General features: G+C 36.8%; 1 protein-coding gene across 1 annotated transcript in view; it reads right to left on the reverse strand.

Moving 5' to 3' along the window:
• The window catches only part of six3b (SIX homeobox 3b), a 34,516-nt gene extending 22,620 nt beyond the window's left edge, over positions 1-11,896 (reverse strand). Inside the window, exons 1-2 of the mRNA XM_083555842.1 lie at positions 10,431-11,896; positions 9,802-10,337 (exon numbers count right to left, since the gene is read on the reverse strand). The gene's annotated coding sequence lies outside the window, so the exon portion shown is untranslated. The remainder of the gene's footprint in view (positions 1-9,801; positions 10,338-10,430) is intronic.
• Positions 11,897-13,022: the final 1,126 nt, after the last annotated feature.

Below are 13,022 nucleotides of genomic sequence, written 5' to 3' on the forward strand. Positions count from 1 at the left end.
GCTAACTGGCTCCCAGCTTACAGCTAATGAAATACACTAAAGGCTTTAAATAAATGGTATTGAAACAGCAATGCATATGATGTTGGGGCAGAAGCAGGTGCTAAATATATATAAAGTCAGAGAACTATGAATTGACGGAGAGCATTGCTTTAGGGAAATACGTTTCCCTATAAATGTAGAACTGCTCTTGACAAATAATAATATATGCACTAAATACCTGTAAGATGTGTAACTAATAGGATCATTAAGAGATTAAGAGTTGTTAGGTTACAGGGAAGGTTAGGGCTTAACAAAATGCATTTAAAAATTTTTTTAAACCTATAGTAATGAAATTGGCTAATGGTTTCTTTTAACCTGAAGCGATCAGATTTGATGTTGCTTTTGTAGGTCAGGCAAATTTTCTAACAGCTGCTGAGAGATGATTTTATTTTTTATTTTTTGTTATCATGTAATCACTCCAAAAATGGCATTTCAAGCAAATAAAAATATTTTGAATAAAGTCAGATTTTTCTAGTATTTCCAATCTAAGATCATAACCCAAATATAAGATTAGATAACCTATTTTTTTTTTTAGACATTTTTATAACTAAATTTAAGTTTTAACATTTTCCTAATTACATGGTCGGATTTTGCATCTTTCTAGAAATGCATGCATAAAATTAGAAGTGATCTGGCAAAAAGACAAGATTATTTATTCAATCTTACAAATAGCATCAATAATCATATACTGTTTTATTCTAATGTTAAAATTGAAAATACTAGTTATATTTGATTGAAGATATTTTGATAAATATATCTTTGCAGTGTTTTCAGGGCAAACAGAATCAGCTTCATCTTAACAGGCTTAACATTGCACTCAACAACGTCTAAAGGAAGATAAGGGGAACGATTCAATCAGAGACTAATCCTCACCTGCCCATTCCAGTCCACCCATATACATATGCATACCAAACCTCAGACCTTCTACATGTTCTACTTCCTGCTGCTAAGGATTTAGTTTTCTTTTTTGTAAGAAATGAATGGATGGAGTGAGTAAAGTGATGAATATGTTTGCAAGTATGTGAAAAGAGATGGACAGAGAGGTGTGACAGCTTGACTAAGACCACTAGCTGACCGATGCATGACCTGAGCACAGCTTCTCAAATCTGGAGTGGAGAGCAGGTAACTCTACCTGGGCACTTAATCCTACACTTTAATTTTGCCCGAAACTCGACCTGCTTGCCTGATCCTAGCCCTTAATTGGAGGGTAACTCCACCTGACTTACTGATCCTGTATTCTAATTGGAGGGTAACCCTAGCTGGCCAGTTAATCTGGAGTTTTTTGATGCAACCTAAGTGCCACAAATTGTGCCAAGTGTCACAAAAATATCTATCAGTACTGTGCTTGATGGTATTTAGTTTCAGCCTATTCAGAACTGATGATTTGAACACAGACTCTCTCACAACTCTTGCATGCCCCTGCCTGCACTTTCTCCTCCCTCCATTGTATTGCCAAATCTTGTACTGCCGCTTACTTTGAAAAGAGAGAAGTGATCAGGAATGAGAGGCAGTTGAGGATCAGCTCACTCAAAAGGTGGTGGATTTTTTTTTGTGTTTGTGAGGTGTAGAAATACATTAGATTTTCTTCATCAAACATTCAAAACACAGTGCAACTATCAGCAAAAACTAAACATTTTCAAACGATGGCTAAAGGAATCATACTCTCTCTCTCACACACTTATACATATAATACAGCAAACTCCAATAATAAAAAAAGATTATAGTAAAGTATAATTCAAGCATGATGACAAGAAAGGTTCATGAATGCATATATAATTGTTACATAATTGTAATACTTGCACTGGGCAATAAATTGCACAGAAAAAAAAAAACTTTTACTGGGGTTTTCTGAGTGCACAGTTATTAAAGATAATGGCAAGGTCTGGGAGAAGATATACAAAGAAAAAAATGAGTCATAGCATAGAAAAAAAGCCTCATGCCAACATAATAATAATAATAATAATAATAATAATAATAATAATAATAATAATAATAATAATAATACAAAATCAATGTCTGTTTAGAAAAGATTGGGGGAATTTATATTGACTGCAAATAAAAGTCATATACTCATAACCAATGTAATATACTCTGAATTAATAAAATGTTCCTTGTTAAATAAAATGCATGATATAAGCTCAAATGTCTTATTTAATTTTTGGATATATTAATGCAATCAATAAAACATTTCTTTCTTTCTTTCTTTCTTTCTTTCTTTATTTATTCATTCATTCATTCATTCATTCATTTATTCATTCATTCATTCAAATCTGGGCCAATCAAGGACAGATCCAAAGCTCAACTATTAAGAGGATTAGCCTAAAGTACCACATTTACCATATTCTAATACTGTTATTATTGCTGTTTTTAATTAAAAAGTGACAAACACAGAGAGCACCAACATTACAAAAATATTAAACATCTGGCTCCTGTGCAATACCACAGCTGTTTCTCATGCCCTTTATATTAGTTAGTCATACAGCCTTTCATCATTTTCACAAAACCCAGGCCATCAGACCGGGTCTTTGTTATACCCGTAATATCCTCTGGACTGGAAACAGGTTTCCTATCTAATGCTTTCTACATAGATTTCCATAATAAACATGCACACATTGAATCCTGAAACATATGAAGGACACAGCCTTTTCTCCAGAACACCCTCGCAAATATATTCAATATATGAACCTAATTTCAAGGTGGAAAAAAATGACTAGGTAAATGAGGATGGAGTCTCTTGCTCCTCCTATTTCCTATCTTAGTAAATGTGTGTGCATGTGTGTGTTTCTGCTTGCAGCCAACCATCTCTGAAAAAAGGTTACAAATGAGCCACATCCCCCCAGAGAGTATTCAATTTGCTCCTTATTTTCGCAGTCAAACGTGTCTCTTTATCAAAGTGAATAGTCCGACCCTGTGCAGATAAACAATAATCTCATTCAGTGGTTAATGTTTTCCCCCTGCTCTGCACTAAGCACAGCCATGCCTTATCTTTCAGCCTGGGAGCTGAGGGGGCTCTGCTTAGATTAGCCAAAGGCATCAGACTGATAAGGACAATAAATCCAAATTGCATATGAAAAATATTAAAGCATTATTATGCTTTATTAATCTGGTCATTGCATTATTTACACTAATCAAGGGTTTGACTTTTTGGGTAGCAAACAAGGCAGGCATCATGTTTAAAAAAATAAAAAATAAAACCTGTCGTGTGACAGAACAGCTTGCGGAATTTAAAGACCGAAATAAAGTTATTTAATTTAGCAACAAACAAAAAACTTCATTTTGCTGTCTTCTTATGACTGTAAAATATATGTTTTATAACAATACTGACTAGACTTCATAGCCCATGCTTTAAAAAAAAATATATATTTGCATTTTATATATTTTAATAATAATAATATATATATATATATATATATATATATATATATATATATATATAGCTAATATATAATTTTTCTTTATTATATTTTTTTTCTTCCTATGAAGTCTAGTGTGTGTGTGTGTGTGTATGTATATATATATATATATATATATATATATATATATATATTGTACATTTATTTATATAGGGTGCAGCTACATGAAATCTCTTCATTCACAAATATATATATATATACACATATACATACATCTCAAAAGGTAGATGTTTTAAGATTTAAAGCTAGTCATTAAAAGAACACCATACTGAAGGTGCAGCATGGTGGTGGCAGCATCATGTTTTTAAACTGCTTTTCTGTAGCCACAACTGGGGCTTTTATCAACCTAGAGGGAATCATGAATAGATACAAATACCAGTCAATTTCAGCGCAAAATCTTCAGGTGTGTGCCAGTAAGCAGATGATGAAAAGGATTTTCACCTTTCAGCATGACAATGACCCAAAGCATACATCCAAATCGACAAAGGAATAGCTTAACCAAAAGAAGATCAATGTTTTTGATTGACCTAGCCAGATACCAGAACTAAATCCTACTAGGAATCTGTAGGGTGACCTGAACTCAGAAGATGCCCTTACAAACTGATGGATATAGAAGGTTTTTTAAAAACAAAAGTGGAGAAATATTGCCAAGTCAAGAAGTGCTATGATGATAGACTCTTACACGAAAACAGAATGGTGTATAAAAGTAAAAAAAAAGAAATAAAAGATGGTTTGAAAAAAGTATTAGTTTAGTGGTGCTTTTTCTTTCCTTTTTCCCCCCTGTAGATACATTTCTCCTGGGACATTCTTGAAGAACTGTTTGTTGGGGTCTTGATAAAATAAGGGCAGATATACTGTAGGTGCCAAGTCATCTTCATCCAACACATTGACCTCATATCTCATTATAATCTGCTTAAACCTCACCCATGTTCACCTCATTTGGACAATGAAACCAAAGTGATAGTCTGCAAAATTGGGAGAGCACTACATTTGCTAAATTACTCCGCTAAAATCATATGGTGTCGCTTAGAGATGCTTATCCTAATCACTCCTTACTTGGCGATTAAATATTTAGTGGTATGTGTGTCCATGTGGAAGTGATTGGGAGGGCGGGTGGGGGGTCCGAGTACCTATTTTGTTGTTTATTTATTACATTGAATACAGTTTACCAATTTATTGTGTGTTTTAAGGTAAGGTAAATTAAGGAACACTTATACTACTGCACATTGCACATGGACATGTGATTAGGTTACAGGTGAGTCAGAATAAATTCATTCTGGAGATGACCTATTTAACAGATTAATGCATGCATAATGCAAATAGATCATTCTCATATATGTATGTCCTATTTTAAAGTTATTAGTGGATTAAAATGTAATGCCTATTATTAAACAGTAAAAATAAATAAATAAATTCATAAAGAGTTGCGTTCATGTAATATACACAGTATTAAAAAGTCAATATAAATATTTTCCATATTATTCAAAAGGTTTTGCAATAAAATGTCAAAAATGTAATATTTCTTCTTTTAATTGCTACTGAGTTTTAAAGAATGGCATACAAATATCAATATAAGTTCTCCACTGTAGTCAAAATGGCATGCATAAAACATGCATAAGTATTATCATTTTCTGTACACTTCAAGATATGTATCAGTAAAAGAGTTTTTATATCAATATCAGGATTTGTTTGTTCGTGCATATATGTGCTTTCCAAGTGGTAACAAGATAAAGGATGCAGGATGATGGGTACAAATACAGTACAATCACAAGTGAATAAATATTACAAAATTTTATAAATATGTAAAATCTGATAAATACAAAAAAACGTATCAAAATTAACCAATTTTTTCATTTGAATTAATGCAGGATGTATGGAAAGTGTGTGGGTGTGTGGGTGTATAGGTAAATATAAATATATTAAACTCTACATTATTAAATAATAATACATGTTATAAGGAGATCAAATAAAAGTAAGATAACTGCCATCAACATGCCACCCAGATTACAGATTTTTGCAGTCCTTGGCATCATGCAAATCGAGAGACATAAAACCATTCAACACATCCCAGTCTTCACTTTTTCCTAATCTCCATTTCCATTATAATTATTTTCCTTTTTTCCCCTCTGCCATACTGTATTTCTTTTTATCCGTTGCACAGTGATGCAAAAAAAGATGTTGAATGCTGTGCATCAAGCCAAAGTGATGTGATACAATATCCTGTGTGGCAGGGACCATCTGATCCACATCTTTCCTCAGGGATGGAAGCTAAAAGAGGTGGCAGATGGCCCGAGATGGCACTTCAGTCCTGACCTTTAGCACTAGCCACTCACTATTTCTGAAATCCAAAATATATCTATTTTCCCAGAATGCTTTATTGAGTTATATAGGAGTTATATAGTCAAGTATGTATATATGGGAGTTATATAGTCAAGTATGAAATCCCTGATCTCCGAGTGAAGAGGCCGTGCTCACACTGGCAGGCTCTGATTAATAATCACTCATTATTCACACCCACTACACTAAAATTACTCCTGAGGGGGAAACAGTATTTGTTCCCCCGGCAGGGTGCCCAATCCAGTCTCCCCCCCCACTCACCCCCTATAGCCAATCACGAAGCAGAGCCCAACCCCTTCCAACTACACGCTGGGAAGGTGCTTCTAATCTACAAAGAAAACAATGGAGACTAAATAACACGTTTATGTCTGCAATCTCGTCTCTGAGTGTAAATACACCACAAGGAGGCACGGCAGGAAGGACAAGGGGTGTTCCAACAGTCCAATGTCAAAAGCACTCAAAAGGACACTAATGAGTACACTTATCTTCAAAGACATACCTGGACCTTGAATTAAAGTTATAGTTAATAACTATTTGAATGTAAAAACTAAATAAATCCAGTGTGCCAGGGTCTAGAGCAAAAACGTCACGCACAAAAAAAATTACATATTTAAAAATTTGCATATACCTCATAGTCTTTCCATAGTTCTTCCCTTTTGTTGTTTTTCCTCATTCTAATCATTAACTCGGATCAGTCAATAGCTTTATTATCTGGTAGCCTGGGAGCCTCTATCTTGCTATCGCCCTGTAGAGTAATTGCATTGTGACAGGGGATGATGGGGCCTGAAGAGCCTTTTATTTGCAGGTTAGCATTTATCAGTCAGAGCCATCACGCAGCTCTGTCACTCTGCCATGGGCTTACTTGTCATGTTTACCTCATGTCCTTCATATAACTTTGTGCTATGGCATTTTCACATTTTGGCCTCTTAAATATCACCATGAATCTCCATGATCATGGAATATAAAAAAAGGCAACCCTAGCAAATACAAAGCAAATAATAATGTTTGAAAAGTTATCAGACATCTCAAATAGTCAAGGCACATATTCACTAAGCATCCACTTTCACAATGTTAAAAAACATTGTCTTTCCTATTCAGTTTGAAACCTAGCTGCTTACAATCCTTAGTGATTGAGGATCAGTGAAACAGGGGTATAACTCGGTACAGCTTGTGTGTGAATGAGGCACTGTGACTTATTTGACATTAACACTACTAAATAAGCATCCAAAACCTTCTCAAAATGCTTGAATTGCAAGTATAGAATTCTGAAGTAAATGGACTATACACTGGCATCTGGTTGACACACATTGCTGGAAATGCCTGGATTCAATTAAAACTCAATGACATTATATAGACTGGATTTCCCCTTCTTTTACTCTGTTCCTGGGAGAAGGACAATATGTAGCCACAAGTGCAAGTGAAAAGATTTGATTTTGTGGGATTCAATCTTTTGACAGTAGTTAATTCTAGGGCTTATGAAGAGAAGTAATTGATTTCCGGACTTCCACCTGTGTGCATCTTTCCCTTCTGTGAATCCCTTCGATAGCCTACACTTCTTTTTTGTATTAGTGCCCTTTAACTGTGCCAGGGTTCAAAAGAATTAACCTTGATTGGGATAATTGAGCCCAGGCCAGAGTGGATTGATTATGTTTTATAAACCTATTCTTGTCCTGTCAGCACCCTCCCCTTGCCCATCCTCAGCCTTTCTCTCCATCTCTCCCCTGCCGACAGTTTCACTGCCCCCCTCTTCCACGGTCATCAATGTTCCTTACATTTCGGCTCCTTTCTTTTTCTTTGCATACAGTTGGAACAATTCAGTGGCAACTGCAGCAGTTGTAAAAGAAGACATCACTGTTAATATGGATCAGGCTCCTGGTTAGGGTTAGGGTTACAGGTATCCACTTGATTTAACGGTAAGGATAATATCAATACTGTAGAATAACACCTCCAACACAAGCCGAATTACCAAAGTGCTCAGCTGACTGCCAGCTGATAGCATTAATCAATAGTCAATGCAGTTCACTTGACGCCATAAGAGAAGAGAGCAAGCTCTCTCAACCCTCTTAACTTCGAGGCACTCTGTCGAAGGGTTGGGGGGGACAGATTGCCTCATGAGGAAGGTTTTAAGGGTGTGTGTGTGTGTGTGTGTGTGTGTGTGTGTGTGTGTGTGCACCCATCAGCAGCTGAGCCACACTGAAAAGGAGAGGAGGCAAGCAGTCAATATCATAAGCGGCTTACAAGGAGGCGTCCACTGCTTCTCACAACAGATAGAGACTGACTTGTATAGCAGCCCTCTCTGTCAGCTCAAGATTAGCTGCAGCGAGAGGGATTTCATCACCTTTATTCAGAGCGGAAAAAGGACGGGAAGATTGCCACTCGGGAAATGTGCATGCACAAGCTACTGTAACACCCGAGAAAAACTGCAGGCTTTTCAACACTCTGGCCCTATCCTTCCTCCACAGAAGCTGATGATTGCTCCACACTCCACTGGACTCGGTGTGTGTGTTAAAGCCGACGGCACAATAACCTCCAGCAGATACATTAAAGGCCCTCTAACATGGCACAGGTGACTGCCGGATGAGTCTCTGATAGCAGAGAGAGGAAATGGGTGAAGACAACTTTACTGCATATATGTGATTACGACACTCGCCGCCTACCTCAGACACACTTACAAAGCTTCGAGAGGTCTGGAGTGATTTGGATTACAGATGGCGTCGAGGCACAGTTATAAACAGTATCCACGACACACAACATTAAAATCAAGGTCAACAAAAAGAGAGGGTGGTCAGCTTTATAAAATATAAGTAGCATAAAAATGTAAATGTTTTTTTTTTTTGCCTGGTTGAGGGGGAAGAAAAAAAAAACTTAGCCTTTGAAAAACTTCATCCAGTCTGCTTGGCAAAGCACATCCTCAAACACTGGCAGCTGAAATCATTTCAGCTTTGATAAGCTACACACTTGCACGCATGCAAACACACACACACACACACACACACACACACACACACACACACATCACAACTGAGAGAAGCCAAAGGGATTGTTCACATCAGCTTGGGTTAAAGCAGCGAGGTGTGAGTGTGTGAGGCCTGGAGCTCTCTGTGCTAAACACAGACACGTCCCTAAGTGTACTAGAGCTGACGGCCACCATGTGCACAGCTGCCCCCGTCTTCTCAAGCCTCCACTTTCACCGTCTTCACAACAACACACTCTAATCTACACTAAGTTCCCCAGCCCTGCAGGTTCCAATTTCTACCAACCGCTTTGTCCACTCATTTAACAGTGCTAATCTTCTTAAAAGGTTAAAATGGCGAAACATTTTATAACACGTTACCGGATCGCACAGAACACAATCTCTATCCGAAGGGGAAAAAAATGAGAGAAAAAATAATTATAATAAAAAAAATAATAATAATTTCTTGGACCTCTGCGGTTGGACCATGCCCTGATATTCCGAACATTTGAAGGCAAAGGGGCAAAGATCAGCATATTCAAATGGGATACGTTCTATTCATAAACCCAGTCATGTCCTGTCTCCTCCATTCTCTTCTTTTCCATTCAGGTTAATTTCTTGTTAACCCTCCACTTACTGTAATTACTGTCCCCAATTACCTTTTAAAAACAGTGTAGGGTAATTTGGCGAGAACATCTTTTGCGTTTATTCTCCACTTTTGACTTTTGTCTGACAAACGTTGCCACACAGCTCATAGCACACTGGCAGCTTAATTTTTGTGGTAAAATAGTTATTAAAAGCTGCATATTAAAAAACGATTCACAGCTGGACATTCAGTGAAGGATATTCTTCATGGTTTAAACAAAAGAAACAATACATATTACTAGTAATCCACATTATTCTATGGCTACACTAGTTATATACTACAGTCTATAATAAAAGTATGGATTATGTATACATATGTTTCAAGATTCAATATGCTTTTTAAAAAACTTCCAGGCAATACTACAGTATGTACAATACAATACAAAACCCTCATGTTCATGTGTGCTGCATCACCTGACTCGATTTGTTCTTTACTGTAGGTACACCTCGATGTGGCCTTGATGTCTTTCTGTGCTTTTTATAATAAAGCAAAACTCAAAGCAGAAGGCAGGAGCACTAAGGGAAAAAATGAGAGCTGTGGTATTAAAAACATCATCATGTGAAGCCGCGTTGAGACCAGAGAACATATAAACACACATGCATACAGACAGACACATATAGACTGTAAACTAAAACAAAAATATGCTCTTTTTTGTATTATTTGTAAAACTACTATAAAATGAGAGACCCCGAAGCACTTTACCCTATCCTCGCCACTATTCCCTACAGACTCCTGCCACTTCTGTTTGACAGCACCAACTATTACAATCTCCCACCCACATTATTTCAAATTATTGCAGAAAAAAAAACATTAAAAAGCCTTAAAGGAATAGTCTAGCAATTGTTTTAAACAGAATTTAAGTTGACTGAATCTTAAGCACACTGGACATGCAATTACTACAGACCATAACTTGACACATTTTGGCATTCTTTGAAAAGAACAAAAATACCTGCTTTCTCCAAAGTAGTTGTTGAACATTGTCAATAAGATATATAGATATATATATATTTTATAACTTCATTGGTCAATGAAATTTTGAAACTATCATCTTTCCTTTTTGTGACTACTTGTGGTTATTGAGTACAGTTTAAAAGTTCTAGTAGTATGGATTTGCTATTTTTATATTGTATAATGTGCATTCATGGATTTAACAGCTGCCCCTCGACTTCTATCATAAGTAATTTACCAGTGACGAGATTTGCGACTCTTCTCAATTCAGAGCAATCAAAATGATTGTAATAATACAAATGCTATAAAGTGGTGTACTGACATTACCATGGAAAAAGTTTGAGTCACTGATCTTTTAATTTGTAAAGGTTTATGGCACAACTTAAAGTACAGAATTTATTTAATTTAATTAAACACATTCAGGATATTTTACAGTCTAATGCAGCTGAATTTCATAATTAACACAGTGGACTGTGTGGCATAAATGTAAACTGCCAAACTCTGTCAAATATTGCATGTAAAAAATGTATATACTGCCTGTACAATCATTATTTACATACATAAAAACTTTACTAAAGGAAACACTTCCAGATGTGGTCAAAGAGCAATTTCTTGCGAGGGATTTGTGTTTTCTGATTCTTTCCCATGTTTTTCCCTTTGTTTGGTGTTTATAGCTTTTGTAACAGTTCTTATTGTGTTATTTAATTTATATTTGAAAAATATTATTGACAAGAAATGGATTTGGGATCAGTTTAGGATGTGCTAAAATAGGGGGGAAAAAAAAAATTTCACTCAGGGTTTTGACAAAAACAACTACATCTACGGCTTTCAATCAATTGGGATGCTATATATTTTGCTTTAATCTTATATTTCTAACAGTTATAGTTTATTTGTATAATTTTTTTATTAATAACAGAGTTAAACGTCCCTGACAGTGTCCATTACAGTGCTTCAACATTTATATTTTGTATAGTGTAACACTGCAGAGAACAGGGGCGGCTTGTTTCCTTACATAGCTGTAGAATGTAATTTTTATTCATATTTCCAGGCTGTCTTTATGCCATAGTAAAAAAGATTACAATAAACTGGCTGGACTAAATACCAAAAAGCATTTCTGGTACCAGCCACTGCATGTCATACTCTTTTAGAGTGTATAATGGCCACAGAGGAACAAATCATATTTAACTTGTTCCTTAGTTGAAGATTCTCTATTATTAGATTTTGGATTCATGGCCAAATAGCATTTGCCAATACCTCACACAAGGTTAATGGAGTTGTATTTATCTGACCCTCTTAACAAGACCCTCCTATTGCCAACAGTTTATCAAGTCAACTGCTGATGCAGTTCGGCTTTTACCAGACCAGAGATCTATGTACTCAATAGCCTTCTCCTTTTGGTCTTCGGTGACTTTTAGCTGCCTCAAATTGCTGCCTCTTTATCCATATGCATTTTATGCTGGCAAGAATTGAAAGACTGGTGCTCTCCATCAAATGCATTGCAGTGCTTTTTTTTTTACCCTCAGAGCTGAATGTGTCTAGTGTAAAAATAAAAAAATAAAAGCACTGCGAGAAAAAGAGGCACATTGCTAACAGGTTTCCTTTAATTCCATAGCTGCTTGGTGCGAGTTAGTTCTTCAGACCGAATTCTCAGTCCATGAATACATATCTCTCGTCGTGATAGGAAGAAAAGAAACCCTAAAGCTAGTGAATGACCATATGCACATGTCATCTGTGACACACATGCACACAGATACATACACAGAGACGCACACAAAATCTGCAATCAACATCCAGCAGCTTTGTGTTCCCTCCCTCCCAGTTCAAAAGCAATTGCTCCTGCAGTGGTGAATATGAAAAACAAACAAACACTCAAATCACTTCCAGCAGTAAATTACCTGTGTCCCGATTACATCTGACCCTTAACCCCACCTGTCAGCACTTAATTATAAACCCTCTCATTGCTATGTGTGCTCCTCAGAGATTGGCCGGTAAGCACCAGTCCCCTGGATTTACAAAATGTAAGAGTGTTGCTTGAACAAGGTAGGGACTCCTAGTGCTGGTATCTTCTCAAGCGATCAAAAGAACTGTTCTGACTGAGGCCAATGTATGTGGTGATAAGTCCTACAGCCGGTATTTTAATGCACTCAATGCAATCATATGTCAGTGGTCATATCTACTTTATTACCACTGACTTCATGCGACTTATCAGTAAAACAAAACAATTAACCTCCTCAACATCTCCACCTCCACCCCCCATCACCCTCTGGCACTAAAGTGGTGCATTAATCATCTTAAGTCTCTGGTCAATATTCAGACGGCGAGGAAAGCAGCTCAGCACTCTGCTTATTTAACGGCTCACTGCTTTCGCACCTCTGTGGATTAGAGAACAACCTGCATTTACGTATTTATTCCCTCCGCCGAGACCTGCTCATCCGCCACTCTCCACTATCAGACAGACCGAGACAGAGAGAGAAAGAGAGTGGGAGCGAGAGGAGAGCGACCTCGCTGGTCTTCCGTCTCCACCTGGAAACCATGTCCCCCTTGCTTCAATGCACCTGTGCATGTTTGTATATACACTTCAATTGATACCAATGGAGAAGTCAGTGGATTGAAACCTCGCACTGTATTAAAGTGCTCGGCTATGAAATTGCCGTAAAAAACCCATAAGATGAGCAGCTAAGCAGGA

The sequence above is a fragment of the Silurus aristotelis genome (genome assembly GCF_946808225.1).
Source record: "Silurus aristotelis genome assembly, chromosome: 12".
NCBI classification, from domain to species: Eukaryota; Metazoa; Chordata; class Actinopteri; order Siluriformes; family Siluridae; genus Silurus; species Silurus aristotelis.